Source organism: Tamandua tetradactyla, chromosome 10, assembly GCF_023851605.1.
Source record: "Tamandua tetradactyla isolate mTamTet1 chromosome 10, mTamTet1.pri, whole genome shotgun sequence".
Lineage (NCBI taxonomy): Eukaryota > Metazoa > Chordata > Mammalia > Pilosa > Myrmecophagidae > Tamandua > Tamandua tetradactyla.
This window is the reverse complement of record NC_135336.1, coordinates 30,417,076-30,440,157: the sequence shown is the minus strand read 5'-3', so window position 1 is coordinate 30,440,157 and position 23,082 is coordinate 30,417,076. Positions and strand designations below refer to the sequence as shown.

Here is a 23,082-nt window from a genome sequence, read left to right as displayed (position 1 = left end):
TTTATTCATTCATCCATTCCCTTTAAACTTTCCAGGCACTTTAGCCCATAGTAGGAACTTACAAAATATTCAGTGGGTTAGGAAATGAATGAATGTACTTTCATTTATATCTCATGAACCACAATCCAGTGAAATGAATACTATCCCCATATTGAAGGTGGGAAAATTAAAGATCACACATCTGAAAAAAGGGTCAGGAATTACATCAGTCTATCTGCCATCAAAGCATTATACCACATTATATTAATATATCTTTTTATTTCTAGAGGCCTGGAAGGATGAGGATGGGAAGTCGTGGGAGAGAGAAAAAAAGTGATACCATCTTCTTATAAAGGATACACTTTCACTTTACTAAGAATGAGATACCAAATCTGTATATTATCAAAAAGCCTAGGTAAAAGACCAATATTTCTGCAAGTTACCACATAGTGGAACAAGAGCCTCTGCTACTGATTTCCTGAAATTTGCCTGGGGCTTGCAGGGGAAAGAAATAAATATATCCCAAGGAACAAAGCGACTGTTGTAGATGGTTTCAGATATTCCCTAGGTTGGAAAACTTAGGGAAAAAATAAAATATTGAGGTGGTGATGATTGAACTAGGACATTAGAAAATGCTTGATAGCCTTGGGCAATCTCTGAACACTTGTTTTCATATTTCTAACTTGCAATCAAGCTTTCAGTTCCACCACTTCAGCTGATTATTTATCACTTGCCTTTGCTCCCATATTATAGCCACTTTCTGAAAAACACTGCTTCAATCCAGAGATCACAGGACTCGATACCAACAGGACCCTTCTCTTCATGACTCCCTCTATCAGTTTTCCAAAGGTAGCTCCCGAAGTATTGCTATTACTACTCCCTCTTCCTTCCTTTTGCTTCTAAAACCAATTTCCTTTTACTTTTTCCCATCAACCCGTGTGGTGATTTGAAACTGTATGTACCCCACAAAAATATGTTCTTAAATTTAATCCATTCTTGTGGGTGTGGATCTATTTTAAGTAGGACCTTTTGATGAGACTGCTTCAATTAAGGTGTGACCCACCTCATTCAGGATGGACCTTAATCCTATTACTGGTGCCCTTTATAAACAAAATGAACACAGAGAAAGAGAGAGAAAGCCATGGATGCAAAAATCTGAAAGCAACAAAACCCAGGAGGGAAGGGAGAGACCAGCAGATCCTGCTATAAGCCTTGTCACACGGCAGAGAAGCTGAGGATCACCCGCAGCTCATCTGCGAGAAGAAGCATCACCTTGATGGTGCTTTGATTTGGACACTTTCTCAGCCTTAAACTCTAAGCCAATAAATTTGCATTGTTAAAGCCAACTTATTTCATGGTATCTGCTTTAAGCAGCCTAGGAAACTAAAACAAGCTGTGTTTTTTGTTTTTACTGTTACTAAAGGCAATTGTATTTTGTAATGTTCTCCTATTCTTCCTCATTCTATCAAGTGCTGTTTTAAATTAAGACACACTTTTTATTTCTAGGATCATCATATTTCCTAAATATCTGAAATTAGCTTGGGAAAGAGTAGCACCCCGGTAGAGAGAAGAGTTAATTTCATGGCTACCATGTACTCAAAATGGAATGGAATTTTCTTCATTTTTTCCCCATTTTTACAATTTGCCTGTAAAATTATGAAACACTTTATTTATTTTATTAAGTACAGTACATTAACCTTGCAAATACGCTAATGAATAAAAATCTGCTGCCTCGGCAACTTCCCCGAATATAAAAATTATCTCTGTTCATCAGAGAGATTTTAATTACATATTATTATTTCCTAAAAGCACCTCTTGTTCCAATTTGAAGCAGTCTCAAAATGCAAGTACTCATCAGTGAAGGCTTCATGAGAAGCAAAGCAGACTTTGGGGCCAAGGCTGTGGCTGAGGCTAAGGGTCAGGTTCAAATGCACATTTCTATCTGCTAACCTCTCCTGCTCTCTGATTGTTCAGGTCAGTGGTCACTAACTCTTAGCAGGGTTCAAAGAAGTGGTTTAATTCTTTCAGTGCCATTTAGGTCCGGAGTCCATTGGTGGATGGTTACGTAAAGAGATTACTGGCCCATGTCAGTAAGGAGAGGATCACGTCATTCCAAGCAATGCAAAGTTTAGGGATTTTTCTCCTTGGCTGTAATAAGAAACACCAAATGAAATAAAATGCTGAGAGATTTCCCCAAAGGCTGAGAAATGAATGATGTTATCAGGTACAACATTATACGCTCTTTCAGGGAAACAAATCCAGATCCCATCATTCAAATAACGCTTGCTGAGAGCGCGATAACCTCTCCGGCTAGCCTGCTAAAGTTTGGGTTGGGGTGGGGAGCTTTTTATCTTCTCTCTGGCCAGGACTGCTACCCACATTAGTCTCCCACTGGCATGGGTGTGATGGAAGTCACAGGTACTGGCCCCACAGTGGGCTCAATTATTCCGGCTCTGATTGTAGCTTCGGCTGGGTGATGATGAACTGCTGCTCTCGGCAGCCACTTTGCTCAGAGTAAATTCCCAAATGGCTTTATTTTTAGATTAGGGACAAGATCCTAAAAGACAGCATTTTGTCACTGCTTTCATGGTGCTTAAAGTGTAAAGAGATAGGGTGGGGTTACCTTAACTACTTTGAAGGTAGATGGGAATCAAATTTGAGCAGACTAGATAATAGCTATTTTTTCTTTAGTGCTGTCTATGAGCCAAACTTTGTGTTAAGCCCCTCACATGCATTATCTCATTTACTTTTATAACAACCCAATGAAGTAGAGATTAAATGACTGTGTTGGGTTATAAAACCGGTAAACGACAGCAGAAAAACTCCAATTCAGGTCTAATGGACTCAAATTCTCTACTCTTCACAGTGTCCACACTGCCTCCTAGGATAGGTGACAAAGGTCATTTACCTGCTCTAGAAGATTTGATGCTTCCCACTTGCTGTAGGCAAGACTATCCAGCACTGAAAAAAAATTTGCCCTCCCCCCTGCAACACAGTCCTACTGGATGCCAGATTGTCAATAGGACATTCTAAATTTAGCTTCTTGAATCTAGAAATTAAATGTCAACATGATCCATTCAGAGTCCTGTTTCCATACACCTGGACTTGTTTAGCCCTGAGGGAAAAAGTTGCCTGTGACCTTTCCTTCTTGTGCTTGTTCCATTCATAAATGCATAGTCTATAGTTAAGACAGCTCAACCAGGCCGGCCAGGGAAGAAGCACTTCATCATAGGCTAAGAGCTCTGATGGCCAAAATTTTGTTTTCCACTGTAATTCTAAAGGATTATTTTTGGTTGAGTGATTGTGCTGTATGTGAGTGTGTGTATGTAAGACAAAGAGAATATGTGTGTGGGTGAACGTGTGAATATGTGTGTGCTTATAAAAGAGAGAGAGAATGTGAATGTGTGTGTGTATGTGTGTATACGTATGTGAATGGATGTATGTGGTGGATATATGTATCTCAGTGTATATGAGGTGTCTGGAATGTGAATAAATAGTCGGTATCTCCTTTGTTTATTTCTTTCTCTCCTCCATCTGAAAATGCTACAAAATAGGCTTGGTTATTTACTCGAAACTCTTGATGTCTACAGAAGCTCCAGTTTGCAAGGGGTAGGCTCTAGTATGGGGTTCTAGTTGGTGGATTCTGGAGGGGTTAAATTTGGGGTTAAAAAATTGGAGGAATTATTATAATTTATTTCTGAGAAAGGAAAATGTCTCATTTTTAGATACTGTGGTGGTTTGGAGCTTTGCACCCTATGCACCTGAGCAAAATATGCCTTAAACATAATCCATTCCTGTGCGAGTGAATCCCTGTAAATAGGACCTTTTTATGAGGTTACATCAGCTATGGCGTGACCCACCTGAATCAGGAAGGGCTTTGAAAGGAAGGCTACAGAGAAAGAGAGAGTGAGAGGGAGCAGCTGAAAGTCAATGGAAGCTGGAAGAGAAAGGAAAGTCAGGAGAGGCCACCATGTGCATTGCCATGTGACAGAGGTGCCAAGTAGCAAGGGCCGATGGCAGTCAGCCCCAGAACACCACAGAAAGCATTGCCTTGATGATACCTTGATTGTGGACTTCTCCTTGCCTCAAAATTCTGAGCCAATAAATTCCCATTTTTTAAGCCAACCCAATTTGTTGCATCATTGAATAGCCAGGCAGCTAGGAAACTAGAACAGATACATATCTCCTGGTTAAGTGTCCTTTGACCTAAAGATTCAATGATTTTGGAAAAACTGCAAACTCCTTTGCAAGGTATATATGATGATTTATAATATACCTCTTTAATCTCATTCGTGGAATGCAGAATAGTATAGTATTTGAAGTATGGCTCCTAGAGACTCATTGTCTAAGTTTAGAACCCAACTTCAACACTTGCTAGTTGTCAGACCTTGTACAACTAAGCCTAAGCCTTTGAATCCTCATCTGAAAAAGTCGAGACAGTAATAGCTATTTCACAGGGTTATTATAAGTCTTAACTGAGACAATCTGTGTGAAGTGCTTAGCATGTTTTCTGGCATAAAGCACATGGGCAATATATACACTTGACTATTACTATTCTTCTTTACTAAAACTTAAGACCATCCCTGAACACATCATGCTTCTGTGTCATATATTATTTCTTCTACTAAGGATGGCCTGCTCTTCCTTTTCTACCCAGTGAACTCCATGTAGCTTTCTAGAAATAACCTGAATGCCATCTTTATCATGTTTCATCAGAGAAAAACTCCCCCTTCTCAAACATTTATAACACTCTTTTCATTTTTTGTGTTAGAAGCCATTAGCCATCATGTTGTAAGAGGGAATTAACATTTTCTGTCTCTGAACTTCTTGCAGAGAGGAGCATTTTGATCCGTGAACTGCGTGTCTGCCCCTGCTGACGCCCACCTTGCTGTCCTCTGCTCAGCATCCAGCATGGTGACTGGCAGGGGGTGCTCCTTGATTGTCTACCAATCGATTTCATAGGATGGCCATGCTGCTTTCACTTTAGCAGGTGATGTTAAAGGATTTGTGTTTGTTTGCTTGCTTTTCAGGATCTGGTTTTCCACAACTTTCTGGTGCAGAAATCCGAGGTTATCCAAGAATCCTAAATTCAAACCTGGTTTCCAGGCCATTGTGAAAAACTTTGTAAGTTAGAGGATAAATTTTTTTGTTTTAGCTTGATTTGTAGCTTTTAAGCATGTAGGTGCTAGGTCTTCATTTGCACTCTTGTCCCAGGACCTACTAATATTAGAGAAGGGCCTGCCTGCCTTGGTAAGTATTAAGTATCACACAAAAGACCAGATTTGTTTAGTAAATTGTAGCTTGTAAAACAACAAAACATTGCAGAATGATGGACATTGTACATGTTTTTAGTGTATAGTGAATTTGAACTGACCCTGAAAAATACTTTAATCTTTTTAAATTTAACTCTCGATAATTGTCTTGTTTATCTAAATTTTCCTCTTTATTCTAAAGTAGAGTGACACTGATGGAGGGTTTCATTTAATTGTGTCAATCAACATTTTTATAAATAATATTATTTATGTATGGGTAGATGATGTTAGCATGCATGGTGCAGGAAAACAGGAAGAGGAGGAACTCAATCAGTAGAATGGGTTTATGAGGCAAACTGAATGCATTGGAACATGCTATTTGGAAGGAAATTTAGGTCTGTCCAAAGGGCACAGTGGTACAAGAGGGATGGAATGACGTAAATGATAAGTGCATAAGATACAAAAAAAAATAACAAAGAAGGATCATAGTACATCCCAGAGGTATTAAAAATAAAAACATGCAGGAGAAGGAGCCTACTGAACTATTCTGTGAGATGTATGAGAAAATCTGGAAAATGGGAGAGGTTCTGGTCCTGGAAATGAGCACATACTGCCTCCACAATCATAAAGGGCGATGCTATATTAATTCCGACCCTGTCCTTCAAAAGGAACCTGATTGTACTTGGAGCACATAGAAGAGAGTGATTGGGATGGTAAAGAGTCTATCTTTCATACAGAGGAGAGGGATCAAGAGAACTCAGAGAACAAGTACTATCTTCAAATGCTTGATGAATTTCTATATGCAAATGGAACTGGAGTTCTTTCTAGTCCCAGAGGACATTATTATGGGTAAAAAACTGAAATTCGCAGAAAGGTGGGTTTTGAACCAACATGCAAATAAACACGTTTCTAGTGTTGAGAACTCCTCTACAAAACTCCTTGAGGACAGAGAAAATGTTTGCTATCTTTACAGCTGTAACACTCATTCAGTTTTTCACACCTGTTTGTGAATCTGGTGGAGCATTGGTATGCTGATGTGCTTCAGGAATTGAGAACCACTGTCCTGGTGGTTCTCAGTTCAAGGCTTGACATGTGCTAGGTTTATTAATTCCTTGACTGTGGACCTTCACATTCTCTCAGTCTAGAACTCTTTTCTCTGGACTTATGAAAGTTTTGTTCCCTCACTTTGCTAAGACCCAAAATAAGCTCACTCCTTGTCATTTCTCCTTGTCCTGCCTTATTTCTCTTCTTTCTACTTACCCCTTAACTGAAATTTTATTTTTATTTGTTGATTGGTCTCTTTACCACTAGATTTTTGGTTCCACTAGGACAGGGACTTTATTTTTCTTATTTCCTGCTGCATATCAAGGGTTTAGAGGAAAGCCTGGCAAATGGTAAATGCACAATGAATATTTATTAAATGAATGAATGTATAAATGTATGAATGAGTGCCTACTGATTGAGTTCACTGTTTGATTGGCAGATTGAATGACATCTTCCTTTATGGAAAAGTTGTTCAAGCCCAGACTAGCTGACCACTTTTTTTGAGGATGCTATGGGGGGAAATAATGCACATAGAGGGCTGATCTCCAAAGATGCTTCCCAGCTACAAAGATTAAATGGGAGATGGGAAAGAAGAAAACTAGAAGAGAGTCAGCATAAAAGACAGCAGAATTAAGAAGGAACAAGCACTGCAGCTTGCTGAGAAGCTGGCTATGGCAGCTGACTTCTTGAAATATTCACAACACACTCTGAAATAACAGATGCACACTGCTGGATCTGTGTGAGCATTTGTAATCCACTTCTTTCAGTGGCCTTTCTCTTCCAACTTGCCTCCATGCACAGCAACTCACAGCCGCACTATCCACTCCTAGAAAGTCTGTCTTTCTCAAAGAGAGGCCCACCTACCTAGCCAAAGTTATTTATTATTTCATTCCTGAAGGAAAACTTCTGCATTCCTCCTTCCCTTAGCTCTTTGAACTACTCCCTCTCTTCTTCAGCTTGCTCACTCTGTTCCAGCCAAGTTGTCTTTCTGCTCTTCCTTAAATACACCTTCCTTTAGACATCCTCTCACCTTAGGGTTTTGCACTGGCTATCCCCTATGTTCGGAAAGGTCTTCCTCCAGAAAGTAACATAGCTTTTTCTCAACCTTGCTTCAAGTCTTGGCTCAGATCTCACCTCCTCAGTGAGAATGACTGACAACCCTGTTGGAAACAGCAACCTTGCTTCCCCCACATAGTCCTGAGACCATTATCCTACTCCAGGGGTTTCATTTTCATACACTTGTTCCTTGATAATATACTTTTACATTTTATGTATTAATGATTATTATCTGCCTTCCAATGAAAATGTTCATATCTGAAATTGGACTTTTCATGCTCAGAACAGCACCTAGCATGTAGTACAGCTTAGTAAATATTGCTGAAAGACAAAATGAATGAATGATATATTAAATCTTAAATACAATCAAGGAAAATGTTCACTAAACGACTCTCATACTGATTAAAGAACATGGGGATTTCTGGTTATTTGATCCTTTCTTCAGCTTCTATCCTGCATTCACATTTTTTTCTCCTTTTCAATGATTCATTCATTCAAAATGCACTTATAAACACCCACGGTGCACAGAGCACCTCACTTAGCTCTTCATGGAGGCAAAAGCAAAAGAAGAGTGCCCCAAGCAGCTCACAATGCAGACCTAAAGAGAACACTTGATAAACATGCTTCTTCCAAAGATTGTGGGAAATGCAAAAGGCTTACACCACATTTCCTTTATTAAAATGTAAATGTGAGAAATTTAATAGCTTTAATTGCTTAACGGAAATCAGGGCTTTGGTGGTTGTGGGGGTGGGTGGGGAGCTGCCTTTAAAATAGTAAATGAACATCATGAATCTCTGAAGATATTTTAAAGGATTTGGTGAATTATGTCCAAGTGAGATGACACCTAGAAGGGAAGGATGCAGAGTCTTACAGCTGATGCACTCTTACAGAAGGATGCAGGGATTTATAGTGTGATGAGGAAGGTATTGGTAGTGGGGGGAGGGCATACAGAAAAGGATAGAGAAAGAAAAGGTGGATCCATAATATTCAGGAAGTTTGACTCCAGAGCATAGGACTGTTGCTCTGTCCCGCGGTTCCCAGATCACAGGCCAGTGGAAGGAAATGGAGAGAAAATAGAAACTCCAAGGGAATGTTAAAGTACTTTTACTTAAATGATAAGGACGGAAAGATCACAGAGACTGGGATTTACAAGGGAGAAGACCATTCTCATCAAAGTTGATGTATTATTTTAATGTGCTTTCTGTTCCCTATTTGACTTATAATCTACTGTGCAGGGTTTTTTATTATCACATTTGTTTACTATAAGAAGTTGAACATGGCTAGTTAGGTAGTTCTGCACTTGTAGTAATATTCTATAGAAATCTTGGCTGATTAATGTCATCTCTAAATGGAACTTGCTAAAAAGGTGTCCCCAGAGGTTACCAGGAAAACATCTAAATCTTCTAGTGCCCCAGATGGAGAAAAAAAGGTAATAGCTTACCTCAGTGGACAGTAGAAAGCAGGGCAGACTAGTAAAAAAAAAACCTTAACTCTGAAGATTCATGAAGAGGTACAGACAATATAGGAGATAGGAAGGGTATGTAGGGATTGTGAGAGCCAGAAATCTGGGCAAGGCCGGTCATTGGATTCTCTCTGTGGTATGACCTCAATCCACAGGCCAGGGTAGATGGTATTTGAAAAAATTGTGTATTCTATGCAGAAGTAGAGAGAGTGAGAAAATGAAGACATCTTTATCTGCTTGGTAGGGGCATAGAAGAGAAAAGTTCCAGATCTCCCTAGCAGACAGATGAAAATACACTGAGAACAGGGAGTATGGTGAAGCTTAAAATTGTCTTGACTTTGAGTAAAAAGATTTGGTGTTCTGCAGGAGCTCAGCCATTAAGCAGTTGTATAATCTTAAATAAATTGGTTTTGCCTGTTGAATATGTGAGTTGAAGGTCCCTTTTCTGATCAAAATACTATGAAATTCTGCATTTGTTTTGTAAAGAAAAACATCACGAAAGCAGAAAAAAGTCCCTACTGACATACACATGGCCAGTCCTATGACTTGGCGGTAGAAGTAGAAAACTTCAGGATGACATGGTAGGGCTAAGTCCTATCCTATCCTGCATCCTCTAGCTCCTCAAAATTCTATGCTTAGTTTCAGTCCCTTGCCATTAGGCATAATTTCATTTCAGTTGTCATCTTTGAAACACTAGAATTCCTGGAAGGGATGATGCCTGACATGTAATAGGAACACGCAGCAGATGTTTATTTTACTAGAATAACAAATTTACTAGATCCTTTTTTGTGACAAGTAAGATAGGTCTTGTGAATTATCGGGGCCTGTGGGTACAGAACTTAAAAGGAGAAAGCATCATTCCTGTAGCTAACTATACAGCCAGTGACTCGAGTGGGATGTGAACACAGTTCCATTCCCTTTACAGTTGGAGTTGATGCGATCAAAAAGAGCAATGGTAGACCTTGCTTAGCATGTTCAATTAAGAAGAAACCTCATCCAGTCAAAATCACAGATTAAATTATTTTTGAGAGTCAGATAGCAGCCTTTTTAGCCTGTAACCCTAGAGCTATTAAGAAAATAATAAACAATAAGCATCTAAATGGGCCAAGCACTATGTTAGCTGATTTCACATATATTATCTAAGCATATTCTCTAGAAGGAAAACTGGGAGATTCAAGAGTAACAACATGGCCATTACATGGTTAATTTGCTTCAAGGGAAAGGAGAGAAGTTATCTTAGGTCAATCCCCTAGTCAGTTTATTTAGTTCATTTCTAGGGAGACTAGCTTGGTAAACCCAGTCTACCATATGTGGAGGCAGAGATGAAGGAGGCAGCAAAAACCTACTCCAATAGAATGGGACTATCCTTCATATCTTTATTTCTTAATTTTGACCGGTGAACAGCCTACAATCCAAATATAGAATTTGCATGAATTTTTAGGTTTGAATAACTATAAAGTACAATAAAGCATGTCATTAGTGGCCTAGGTGCTAAACTTTGCATCCTTCACTTTGAGAAATGAAAAGAGATGAACAGTTACTGTCTTTGGAATTTCCTCTATCAGCCTGATACCATGGGACTTTGCCTCATGTGTTTTTGTGGAGGTCATCTGGTCCTTCACATCTATATAAATGGGATGAGAGTAGGAGCCTGAAAATCTTAATGACATTTGCTGCTACTACATTTTGTAAAGCAACTAGACATAAAATTATGATAATTGATCAGAAAGAAATAGTCTTACATCAAAATCAGTCCTGGGTTCTTTAATGAACACTTCTGTTCTTGTGGAAAACACAATAAGGTCACTGTTAACTGTGGATGATGAGAAATCCAGTTGGGTGTTTATTCTAAATTTATCACTGCCAGTATCACCCTTGGCAGCACCCTGCTTCCTCCTTCCACCTGGGATTTCTCACACGATGGGGAGGGACCTCATTACTAACCAGGAGGGGAGAATTGATGCTAACATCCACAGTAGGAGTTCAGTCAACCTTTCATTACTCTTCCTTCTGCCTGAACTCCTGGCAGCTTCTGGTAAAAACCTTGGCCCTGACCTGCTGCAAATCCTGGGGCCCCTCACTAACACTTCACTTTTCATGGAGGTCAACACTGAGCCGAAGAAAGACTTTCTCTGCCTGCCCCCTGCTGAGTGACCTGCTTTCTCAGCAGTACAATTTCTCTAATGAGATTGTTTCACAAAGAAAAGAACAAAATCAAGTGTCAAAGGGTTGGATCAACATGATTCTTATTCTCCAAGACACAGGGTCAGACTGTCTCGGAGAAGCAGATACTCTGGACTAGATGCTCTGGGCTAGAGGGGGTCCTGTTGAGAGCACCCCCCCACACGCACATACACACACCACCGTGTCACTGCTTTCACCTTTCACAATCCACTTTTAAAACTGGGGAGAAGATCTTCCATACAAATACTTGAATTTAATTCAAGACACATCCATCAAATATCTAACATACAGCGATTCTGCTGAGTTCTTCATATATGGTCCTATATACATTATGTATCAGTCCCTCTATGCATATTTCACTTATTTAACAACAATCCCATGAGGTGGAAACTATTCTTAACTTCAAGTTTATTGGAGAAGAAACCGAGGCTAGCACGGAGTTGGTCACTGTTGAGACCAGACCCTGGCCTTGAGCACTTTACAATATAGTGTTTGAGACAGACGTGAACTTGAATTATACAAAGACAATATAAGAAAGAGTATGAAAATCATTATGCCATGATAGGGATACAAAGCAAATGCTTTGGTAACGCTAAGGTGAGACTACGATGATAAAATAATTACTGTTTATCATATTATTTTAAACCTGACAACAATTTATGAGGAAGATACTATACTTATTCCATATTATTGATGAGAAAATGTGACTTATTTTAAATCAGCCAGAAAATGTAAGACATAGAATTTGGGCCTCGATTTTCTGGGCCCAAAGCTCAAATTTTCATCTTCTACACAATTCTTCACTGAGTAACAAGGACAAACTTTATAGGGAAGCTGTCATTTTAGCTTGACCTGAATGGGTACATTTTTTTATTAGAAAAGTTTTGTTTGTTTTTTGAGGGAATGGGATCATTCAAGGTAGTGGGAAAAATGTTTGCAAAGGCAGAGTGTGGAATAGAATGGTAGGGTGAATTCCATAAAAATTGAATAGTCAATTATGGATAGAGAAGAGAAAGAGTAAATTACTGATGAAGAGGCCTAAAAAATGATCACATAGATCTTATTTTATGTATACAGCACACCTTAAACATTAGGAAAACCATTAAGTGGTTTTTTTTCTAAAAATAAAAATATGAGACTTGATTACCTCTTAGGCATATTACAGCTAGAAAAATGTTATATGGCCTCCCTCTCTTGCTTTAGCTGTTCTTGTGGGAGGGTTTTAAAAACATGCATGCATGTGAGGGGCAGGATTAAAGCACTGGCCAAGCTTTGAGAAAAAAATATTTCAAGAACTGAGAGCTGAATTACTTATTTGGGAGTAAGGGCAGGGCGCAAATGCAGGAAAAAAATAAAAACAATAAATAGAGTGAAGTTTTTAGGATGTTAAATACAATCTTGCAAAATAAAATAAAATGAAGGGATAGTTTAATGAATAAAATATGGAAGCATGATGTCATATGTGGTCATATTGTCTCTTGGGTAACATTTGGCTTCCTAGGTAGGAATCCCTTTAGGAGTTTTCCAAACTACAGCCATTTTGCCTGATAGTCTGTAGGGCTGTATCCCCATCGGGAAGTAGGAAAGGATAACAGAGGACAGAGGGAGGAAGAGAACAGAGGAAGTAAATCTCATTTAAGTATAGGCAGTTTGTACTGCTAAATTTCAGATGGAAAGGAAGCTTGATTCCCAAGGGTGATGAATGAACTGGAAGCTGAGAGGTCCTGGGGGATGACTAGTCCATTGTCTGTGAGAGTGATGTGAGATAGAAATCCTCTTGAAAAAGTCAACTGGAGTGATCCGCAGACAATGGTAAGCCACAATCTTGCCCTAGTGGTCCTCAGGGAGTCAGTGAACTGTGTTAGTGCTGTGTTCCACACGCTACTGGTCCCAGCAGATTGGAAATCCATTAGGCATAGGAGGCTCTGCTGTTTTCGACCCAAGTTTACTTCTGAGTTCCTTTTCTATTGCACACTTCTCCATTGGGAAATGATTTCAAAAGGCCTACTTTATTAGGAGTCGATTGGATAGTTATCACTTCATTTCTCTCTGTTTTTGACACATGGCTCTGCACCTCCTATAGTTCTATACAAGAAGAAACTTCCATTTCAGAGTGACAGGATGGGGGATGTCTTTGGAGAAGTGGGAAAGGAAGAGACAAGGATTTTTCACATCATGACACTTTCAAGAAATAGCAAAATGTTTTAGTATCGGTAAAAGCTGCCAAGGTGTCATGACACATTTTGGCTGTAAATAGCACTCTTTCAGAACCTGAAACATAATTTGAGGTGTCCTGCCAGTCTCCTCCCTTTTCTTCCTGCCACACCTACTGTGACACCTGTCCCAGGCAATCCCATCAGTTGTGACTTTGTGATCTGACCAAACCTTCACGATGTTGGCATTAAATTGTTTTTGAACTTGGGTCTCAATTCAATTCCGCTCACTTAGCATTTATTGAACACCCACAGGGCAGATCTTCAACCTTCTCTGTAAGTTACATCCAAACCTCTCCAAACAAGCTAACTGAGCTGCAAGTCTGATAGAACTACACTTCCCTACATCACTTCCAGTATGTCTTATTTTTTTGCTCCTTAAAATACCTCAGGTTAGCTTTAGAGAGGTAGAATTGCTGGGTGGTTGGGACAGCTAAAAGACTAGATTGCCTGTGGATCTTCACTTGTGTTGGAAGAGTGCATCCTGCCAAAGATTCTGTAAGTTAGATTTAAATTTTAAGTAAAGACCAGCATGACAGTGACTCTCTGATTTCCATGGCTGCTACTGACCCTTGAGAAATTCATGACAGAATAAATCCTTTAGTTTGAGTGCGTCATACCTTTGTTCATTTGATTTTTTCCCCTTGCAATTAGTTAACCCATTCTGAAAATACAGAAAGAGTGAGGTGTCATGGAAAGTGAATGCTGGATTCTGTTACTTTGTCTTATCTGGGTACCTCATTTTAATAATTTTTCTGTTGCCTGTTGCACAACGCATAGCACATTAGATGATCTATTCTTTCTCTCAGAGGTATACATTGGCCATGAGATTAAATCCCTTTATTTAATTCACTTAAATGTAAAAACTCCATACAAATGTGTTTTAAATGTTTAATTTGCTTTAGACATTGATTTAAGATAATTACCACAATAGCATTATTACCAAAATAATATTTTTCTGACTGAGGCCAATGGTCATAGGAACAACAGATGAAATGTTTGATGGCCTCCTTATGATTTTAATCTTGATGGAAGTTTAAGAAGTGATGCTAGAAGGGCATTTTTTGCTCTAACCTTGCAGCAAGTTGACAAAGACCTATCACTCTTCTCCAGAGTAATGGAGTTAGAAAAGTGAGAGCTTCAGGTCATAAAGTCAAGTTACTATCTCAAAAAACTAGCCTTTGGGAACTTGGAGGGAATTTTCAAGCCAGGGGAAAATTCAAGCTTAGAGTTCATGTATTAAATTCATTTATTAATACTACTAGATTAAAGGTTTACACTATTCAGGGCACAGTTCTAAGTGCTGGAAATGCATGTAACATAGTTCTCATGCTGTTGGCTAAATTAGGGAGATTTTGACTTTAGGAAGGAAATTTGGGGAATGTGGGCAATGGATCTGAGTGGTCTCAGAATTAGATAAAGTTTCAATTAATAGTAGTTTTCATTTAGTTAACAATATAACCTATTCTCATATATTTGAATTTATTTAAACTTTTCTCTACATTGCATCTCATGTATTCATCATTATACTAATGATGTCGTTGAAATAATATTCATATTTCACATTTTTTCATCACAAAGCATAAATTAACCTAAAAACCTATGCACTATATAGTTTTTATGCTTAATATGAAAAATTTTTCTTTGAGAAGAACCTACCACTTTATTTACCAAGCCATTAACAACAGCACCTGGTGTAGGCTTCTGGAATTTCAGGTGCAGTGTATAGGGAATATAGTTCAATGAGATAGAATATTATACAAATTTTAATTTAATTTATAATTTGCATTCTGTGTACATTTTAAATTACAGTGCTTGATCTCTTAACCAACCTCTACCTTGCCATATTCTGGACTAAACAACACTCTGTTCCTCTGCTAAGAGAGATACCCACAGTATGCTGAATAGTATTAGCTAAAACTCTTTGGCTATCAACTTCTTCCCCTAGTTAAGTTTTATTTCTGACAAAGTTGTATTTAGAACCAAACCTGTTTAATCAGTTGTGCTAGTAAGTGTAATTGAGTAATTTAATTTAATATTGCATAAACTGCTGAAGGTTCTGTGTGAAAGAAGAAGTTTTATTTGAAATAAACTCAATGCTTTGGGGATTATCCATTAAAGAAAAGTTGCAAAAAATTACTGTTATATTAGGTGTGGTCATGATAACTCTAAAAGTATAAATTCAACTATAAAAAGGTAGAAACATACAGTCTCATTTTACAAAAGTCCTCATGCTTTCTTTGCACTTAAAATAATTCAAAATTGGATATAGAAGAGAATCTATTATATGTGTGGTTTATTCAAGAAAGCTGATTTAGAGCTGTAAGGAGCAGACCCATTCTCACTGTGCTGGTTTGAAACTATAAACCTCAGAAAAATTTTAAATGGAGTAAACAATCTATTCCTGTGGGTGTGATCCCATTGTCAGTAACTGCAGTCAAAGTCTGGCCTAACCCAATCAGGATGGGTCATAATCCTATCACTGGAGTCCTTTATAAGCAGATAGAAATTTTGACAGATAAAGAGAAAACCAGAGATAGCAGCCAGAAGTCGAAAAACAAAACAGAACCCAGAAGAGAAGGAAGAGGTCAAGCGAGACCACATTGTCCATTGCCATAGGACTGAAGAGTCCAGGACCAAGGATTACCAACAGCTGGACCCAAAGGCCAGTCTTTGGGAAGAAAGCATCACCTCCATGAGGCTTTAATTTGGACTTGATTTGACTTTGCTTAGCCTCCAAACCATGAGTCATTAAATTCTCATTAATTAAGCCAACCCATTTCATAGTATTTGCCTGAGCAAATAAAGAAACTAAAACACTCCCCCAAAATACTTTAATCTAAATAAAGAGATAATGGTATGCATGTACTGTACATTCACTTGTGTACATTGAAATTTTGAAATATTTATGGAGTAGATCTCTTTTGTGTTTTCCATGCTTGAACTGGTTTTTCCAATAACTAATCATTTAGGTTTTCTATTGCATTAGTTTCCTTCTGTAATGAGTATCTCCCAAATTATTTAACAAGAAGTCAAAAATTACATTTTATTAGAGTTAGCATGCTTAGTAAATTGTAAACTGTATTTATGCTCCTGGTGTGCCACTTTAGCTAGTAAAACAAAATAAACAGTTCTTGCCATCTTTGTTAGAACTAGTCCTGAATAATGTGAGTTCTGAATTATAGGAGGTTTTAAGGAACACTTCCCTTACATAAAATGCAGGAACAAGGCAAGATGTATAGCACCCATAAACTTAATTGTCTAGATATATCTTACTAAATGTAGCTTGTCAATATCGTAGGATTAGTAGTGAATTTCATTATGTTAACAATTGCAGTCATATAATGCTAATAAAAATGGAACTTACACAGACCTCCAACCAGACTGAAATGCAATTTTTTGTTTATGTAAATATCTTCAGGAGCATTGAGTCCATGTTAGTAACATGTCTATTTCTATTTAATTCCTAGCATAGAAAAGAACAAGTATTAAGGAAAAATTTATTATAAGAACATAAGCACTTGATATGTTTTTATTACGTCTGCTTTATTGACTTTCAGGTGCTGAGCCTATGACTTTTGGGATAAATAGGAACAAAATAACAAAAAGAATGCTCTCAGACCTTAAAATCAGGACTGGTGGATGCAAAATGACTTGGATATCTGCCACGAGACTAGTTTAATATATGTGAATAAAGATATTTAGCTAATGAAAAGCCGAGTTCTTCCAAATAATAAAATAAATTTAGTATTGCAGTGCAAGTTTTCAGTGAAGCCCTAAGTCTTAGTTTCCCCATCTTAATAAAACAAAATAAAATTTAAAAATGAAAATGAAAGCAAGGGGTAAGGGGTATGGTATATATAATCTTTTTTTTTCTGTTATTGTTTTCTTTTTCTGTTGTCTTTTTATTTCTTTTTCTAAATCAATGCAAATGTTCTAAGAAATGATGAATATGCAACGATGTGATGATATTGAGGATTGCTGTTGTATATGTAGAATGGAATGATATGTTAATATTTTTGTTTGTTTGTTGTTAATTTTTTTAATTAATAAATTAAAAAATTTAAAAAAATTAAAAATGAGGAGAAAGTATATAGCCAAAAATAGCAAAAAATAAAAAGCAACTAGGCATTGACCCTATCTCATTTCACTCTATCAGATTGCCTCCTGAAGGGTAATGCTTTCTTTTCAAAAATTATTTTGTATTTTTCCATTCTTTTTTTCCTATTATTTGTGTAGTAACTTGGTATTTGTTCAATGAATTCTACTGTAATAAATATATAACAAGGGAGAACCAGCAATCTGGCTAGTTGATAAGGAAATAGTAAAAAGACAGAAAAGGAAAGATGGAATAAGAAAACCAAACAAAGAAATATAACTTTGCAAACAGATTGTCTTTGTTGAGTTCCATCATTAATGCTACCTATCTTCAGGTGTGTGTCTTTATTACTTTCTCCACTATATGAAAACCTGGCTTTCTTGTAAAAGTGCAAAGGTTTCCAATCAACAAAAGTCAGAAATCTATTAGTATTCAAAGGAACAAAAGGTGTCTGCAAAAATGTTGTTGTAAAACAAGGCTGGACCTTGATGACTGAGTCAGTTTCTCCTCTATAAACTAATAATTATTTTATTTTATTTATTTTTATCTTTTTGCATAGGCAGGTACCAGAAATTGAACCTGAGTCTCCGGCATTGCAGGCAAGAATTCTGCCATTGAGCCACTGTCGCACCACCCTTAAGTCGATAATTATTTTGCATTATTACAGAAACAACTGGGCAGTGGAGTATAGATGCTTCAAGAGATTACAACACTAGAAAAGACTTCCACTTCCTTGTAAACAAAATTTAACCACAATATTTCTTATTTCACTTCCATCTTTTAAATTTTGTTTTCTTTCATCTTATAACCTAAACATCATGAATGCATCTCTTCAAATTTTCATATGTGCTAGAACCTTTGATGTGCTGTTAAAATGCATATACCCAAGTCCAGCCACTAGAGATTTTGATTCCATAGGTCTGCAGTGAGATCCAGGAGTGAGTGTTTTCAAGGACCTCTAGTTGGTTTTCATGCAGATAACACATAGACTGCATGTTGGGAATTTTGGCTAGAGATCTTGAAAGTTTAGGTTTATGTCAAAGGTAAAAATAGAATAAGACTAGCACCCATGTTTTAACAGTTTCCTCATATACAGTTGTCAACATTAGTGTTTTAATATGTTGATTTTTTAATAATGCAACGCAATATAAAAGTATTCAGTGTATGGATGAACACAAGTTAAATAGAGCTCAGAGAAATAGAAACTCATTTTCTGTTGTAAGAAAGATTTGAGAGATGAATTCATTTGAAATGTACATTGAAAGATGACCATGTTGTGGGAGTGCGAGTAGGGAGGGAAGGATTTCAGCCACTGAGAAAAGTATGAAAAAAATACCTGGAAGAATTAGGTTCCATTTATGGAACAGCAGGTGAGCTAGGTAGCAAGAGCTCCAGAAGCAGGTCAGACAGTACTGGGAAGAGAGTCGGTCCTGGGAGTTCTGCTCAATTAAGAATTACTTTACTAGTTTATTTTTATTCTTCCTTGATTGGCTCTGGCTTCTCTTCAGAATATTTCATCATTCTGGATTGGCTCTTCCTTTAGAGCAGCTGCTTGACCCCTTCTTGGGGGTTTGAGAGCTGGTGGTTCCTCTCTCTTTCACCAGGAAGTCCAAATAAATGGCTATTGCCCCTAATTGAGGTGCCCATTCTCAATCAGAGAATAAGTGGGGTGCTAGTTTCCTTCCTTGCTGCTTCTATTGTCAGACTGCCTGTTATCCCTTAACATCAGTTAGAACCTGAGCACATTACAGGCAGGCTGTCAGCTATTAGCTCCCTGGGATCTTTCTTCCTTAAAGCCCCCACTGAGGAGATTCCCCACACGTAATAGATAGCCGCATGTCCTGATTAAGCTGTTCTCACTTATATGGGCACTTGTCCAAGAGATGCTACTTTGCCTTCTCAGGTCAAATTTGAAATCGGAACTGAACTGCACATATGGAAATTTAGAGCTTCCTGCTCTTCACCTGTTCTTCACCTGCCCTCTGTTGCCTCGGGAGAGACTTTGGCAGGATCAGGGATTATAGGTAGCTCTTGAAGGATCCCACTTTGCCAAAAAGTGTCTGAATCAGTCCTCAAACAAGCCTTTGGGGAAATTTCCAACTGCCTTCTAACTACTTCTCTCTCTCCCTGAGGGAAAATGCATCTCCTTGAAACTGGAGTATTTAGGATCAAATTTCCAGAAGCTGTCTTTCTGATGGCTCAAAATTTAAGAACTCCTTGAGAAGAAAAGTGATACACAACCAAATCCACAGACTTACAGTGCAACATTAAAAATACCATTAACATTGCTTTCCCATCATACTTAATGAGGATGATGACTGGTGGTAATGATAAATTTCTGACTGTACACTCTTGCCAGGGGCCCTCTGGGGAAGGAAGCTGCTGCTGGCTGAGGCATTTATAGTTTGTGCTAAACTCTTCTCAGTAGGAATGTCCTTGCTAGTACTGCTGAGGAGACGAAGGGCTGTAGGTGAGGTATTCACTCTCATTGCAAGTACGAACATATCGACCCTAAGCTATTAAAGTCAATCTCTTTGGATACCTTGTATTGTTATCAATAAAGGCAGTCTTGACAACTTGAAATTCAGTCTCATGTCTTATACTGAATTGCCCAGTGATTGTCTATTCTATATCTTCAAGGGGACTGCTTTGGCTAAGTGTTCAGTACCCACAGCTCCACCCTCTTACACTTCAATTGTTCCTGACAGAACCAGAAAACGATGGCCTCAACTTGCACTCAGGTTCAGTATATCTTGGCTGGTCAATCTTGAAGTAATCTTGGTTGCTACTTAAGGAGTGCATTGCACTGTGCCAGATATTTCATCAAGTATTTCATTTAATAATTACAGTACTGAGTTAATTATTGTACTGAGTGGTAAAGATCACTATCCCTATTTTACAGATGAGGAAACTGAGACCCAGAAAATTAAGATAATGTTCAAGGGCACAAATCTTATAAATGCCAGAGCTAGAACTTGAACCCAAGGCTCCATAGCCAGAGCTCTGAAGCTCTGTGGTATATTGCTTCTCACCAGTTTTCTGGGTCCATCTGTGCTCTCTCACGTTGCACATTTGCCAGATTATTTGTGGCACTTAAATATTCTCCCAACTTGTGTTCCCCTCTTTACCCATTCTTCCCTATTAATCTTATTGATTTTTAATACCATCCTCTCTATGAAGTCTTTTCTAATTTTCCTTTCCTCTTCTGTACACCCTTCTATCCAGATATGGGCTCCACTTTTGTGTCCCTTCAGTAGCTTCTTTATAAGTGCTATGGTTCTTACTTTATTTTGTCTTGTCAATTTGGTTATTCAGCTGTTATACTCTCAAATTGTGGCTGACATAGTCTTAAAAGACTTACTCAAATAATTTCCATATGGTGGGTGCATAATAGATATCTGTGGAATACAATTTGCTGAAAGCATGCCTGTGTTTCATCTGGGTCACAGCCCAGAGTAAAGGTAGGTAATTACGTATCATATAGAGGTCTGAGATTATGAGTATCTGCCTCTCCTGTAGAAGGCAGAGGTTTGTGATTTGAGTTTCTGGGCTCTACAAGGTTTAAGATATTGTGAAGGTATGGGTGATGTGTGGTATGAGAAAGTAACTTACCAAAGGTTACACAAACTAGAAGCTTCAAAAACACAGGACTGTGATTCAGAACACCTTCATACTAGTGCAATATTCTTTTTACTACATCATGCTGACACAAACAGAATGATTAGAAAGATTTCAAATATATTTCCATCAATTTCTCTGGTCTTAGAGTCCATCATCTTTTCTTTGGCAACATGTCAGGACATTTTAGAAGACATCAGACTTCAGTTTTAAGAAATAAAATTATTTAACAGCTTTTAAAAAGCAGTTTCAATTTAATAGAATATGTATTGTCATAGGGACTCTTTGCTCAAGGAGATAACTTCTGATTATTTCTGATGGATCATTAAGAGTAAATTTCGTCTTTGAGTTCTTATTGACATAAGCACCTACTCAATTCAGTTAAATCCTGTGTTAAGGAAACTCTAGTGTGCTCCTCTGCTACAATTTTTAAACACATTAGGAGTTTGAAGGAAAGACTATTTTAAAGTCAAACTCTTAAATAGAACATCCTCTTAAAACTCTGCTACATTTTTAACACATTTTGATCGAACCTAAAGCCTCACAGTCAACATAAAAATTAATGTCATAAGTAGATTTCCCACTTCTAGATATGACAAAATAATTGCTATTAGACTAACCTTTCTGTTATTAGCCATTTTAAAAGCTGGATTTAAAAATGCCCAAAACTCTTTAAATGTACCAGAAAGCAACCAAGACAGCTGGACTGGAGGAGCAAGATCATAGAAGAAAGGGAAACCATAGAGGGAAGCCCAATATTTAAATCCGAGTTGTTTCTCTGGGGTTATTTGTTGAAACACGTTATGGAACAGCATTCCCTGTACTAGTGAAATTAAAAAAAAAAAAAAAGAGGAATGCAGTGCTACTACCAAAGATGCCTTTGATTATGGCATTATCAGTCACAATCCTGGCATCTTCAAAATTTACCATAATGGCCTATGTCAGTGTCCAACATTGTATATGAAAGGACAAATTGTTAAGAGTTTCTAAGCAGAGAAATTGACAGTCTCATAGAGTTACGAGATGAAAATTGAGGTTGTGCTTGCTAAGGGGCTCTGATAAACATCACAGGCTTTCAGGTGAGACAATTGAAGTATTCCAGGTGTATTTAAAAATCTGAAACAACCAGCTTTGAGTAGGTCAAGTTGATCTGCCCAGGCTCTAACTGCCTGAGAATAGGAAAAGAAAACCGCTTGGAAAAACGATGTCAGCCAGACCTTCTAACTAAAACTGTTTATTGTGATGTCTGGAATTCAATAAAACATTGACAGTCATGCCCCACAATAGAGCTATGCAAATAAAAACTAAGGGAAAATATGTCCAAAAAACCCAAATGAACAAACAATAGATCCATAGGTGACCCAAGCATGGATGCTATAGAATACAGACTTTATCACCTAATAATTAATATGTTCAAGAAAACAGAGGGCACTTTGGATAACTTTAACAGAGAAATAAAATCTCTTAAAAATAATCAAATAGAAACTTCAGAATTTGACTTAAATGTTCAATAGATAGATTTAACAGAGAGTAGACACAGTGGGAGACAGGATTAGTAAATTGGTTGATCTAGATTTAAGCATAGAGAAAATTTTTAACATGAAGGAAAATAGGGCAAAGAGTATAAAGGAGACAGAGAACATGGTAGAAAGTTTTATGATATGTGTACTTGGAGTTCCAGAAGGAAACATAAGAGGGAAAATAGGGCAGAAGCAATATTTAAAGAGTTACTTTTCAAAAATAACCAAAACTAAGAAGACAAGAAACTATAAATTCCACAAGCTCTATAAACCACAAGAACGATCTTAAGACAAGATTTTATGGAGTGGAGAATTCCTTCATTTGGTTTTCAGTTCATTTACACCTCTCTCTTTCTTTCCTTATTTAATTCACAAAGTCCTAGTGTTCTCTCAGTCTCAATAAGCCTGTTAAGGCCTGATCTCTATGGTCCCGATTTAGGAAGGGAGTAGTTGACAGCAAGCTTTATAAAAACAAAGATCAATAAATAAAACAAGCAAGATACAAGCAAAATTGTCATAATAGTAAAAACCATTACAGAATGCTTATTGTATAATGTTTCTGCAAAAAGTGCTTTAATATTTCATTTGATCTTTACAAAAATCAATATGTAAAAGACACTGTCAACCCCATGTTACAAGTGAAGAAAGTGATAGT

The 23,082-nt window shown here is 37.6% G+C and overlaps 1 protein-coding gene across 4 annotated transcripts in view; it reads right to left on the bottom strand.

Moving 5' to 3' along the window:
• The window catches only part of LSAMP (limbic system associated membrane protein), a 667,551-nt gene that overhangs the window by 116,797 nt on the left and 527,672 nt on the right, over positions 1-23,082 (bottom strand). The window lies entirely within an intron of this gene.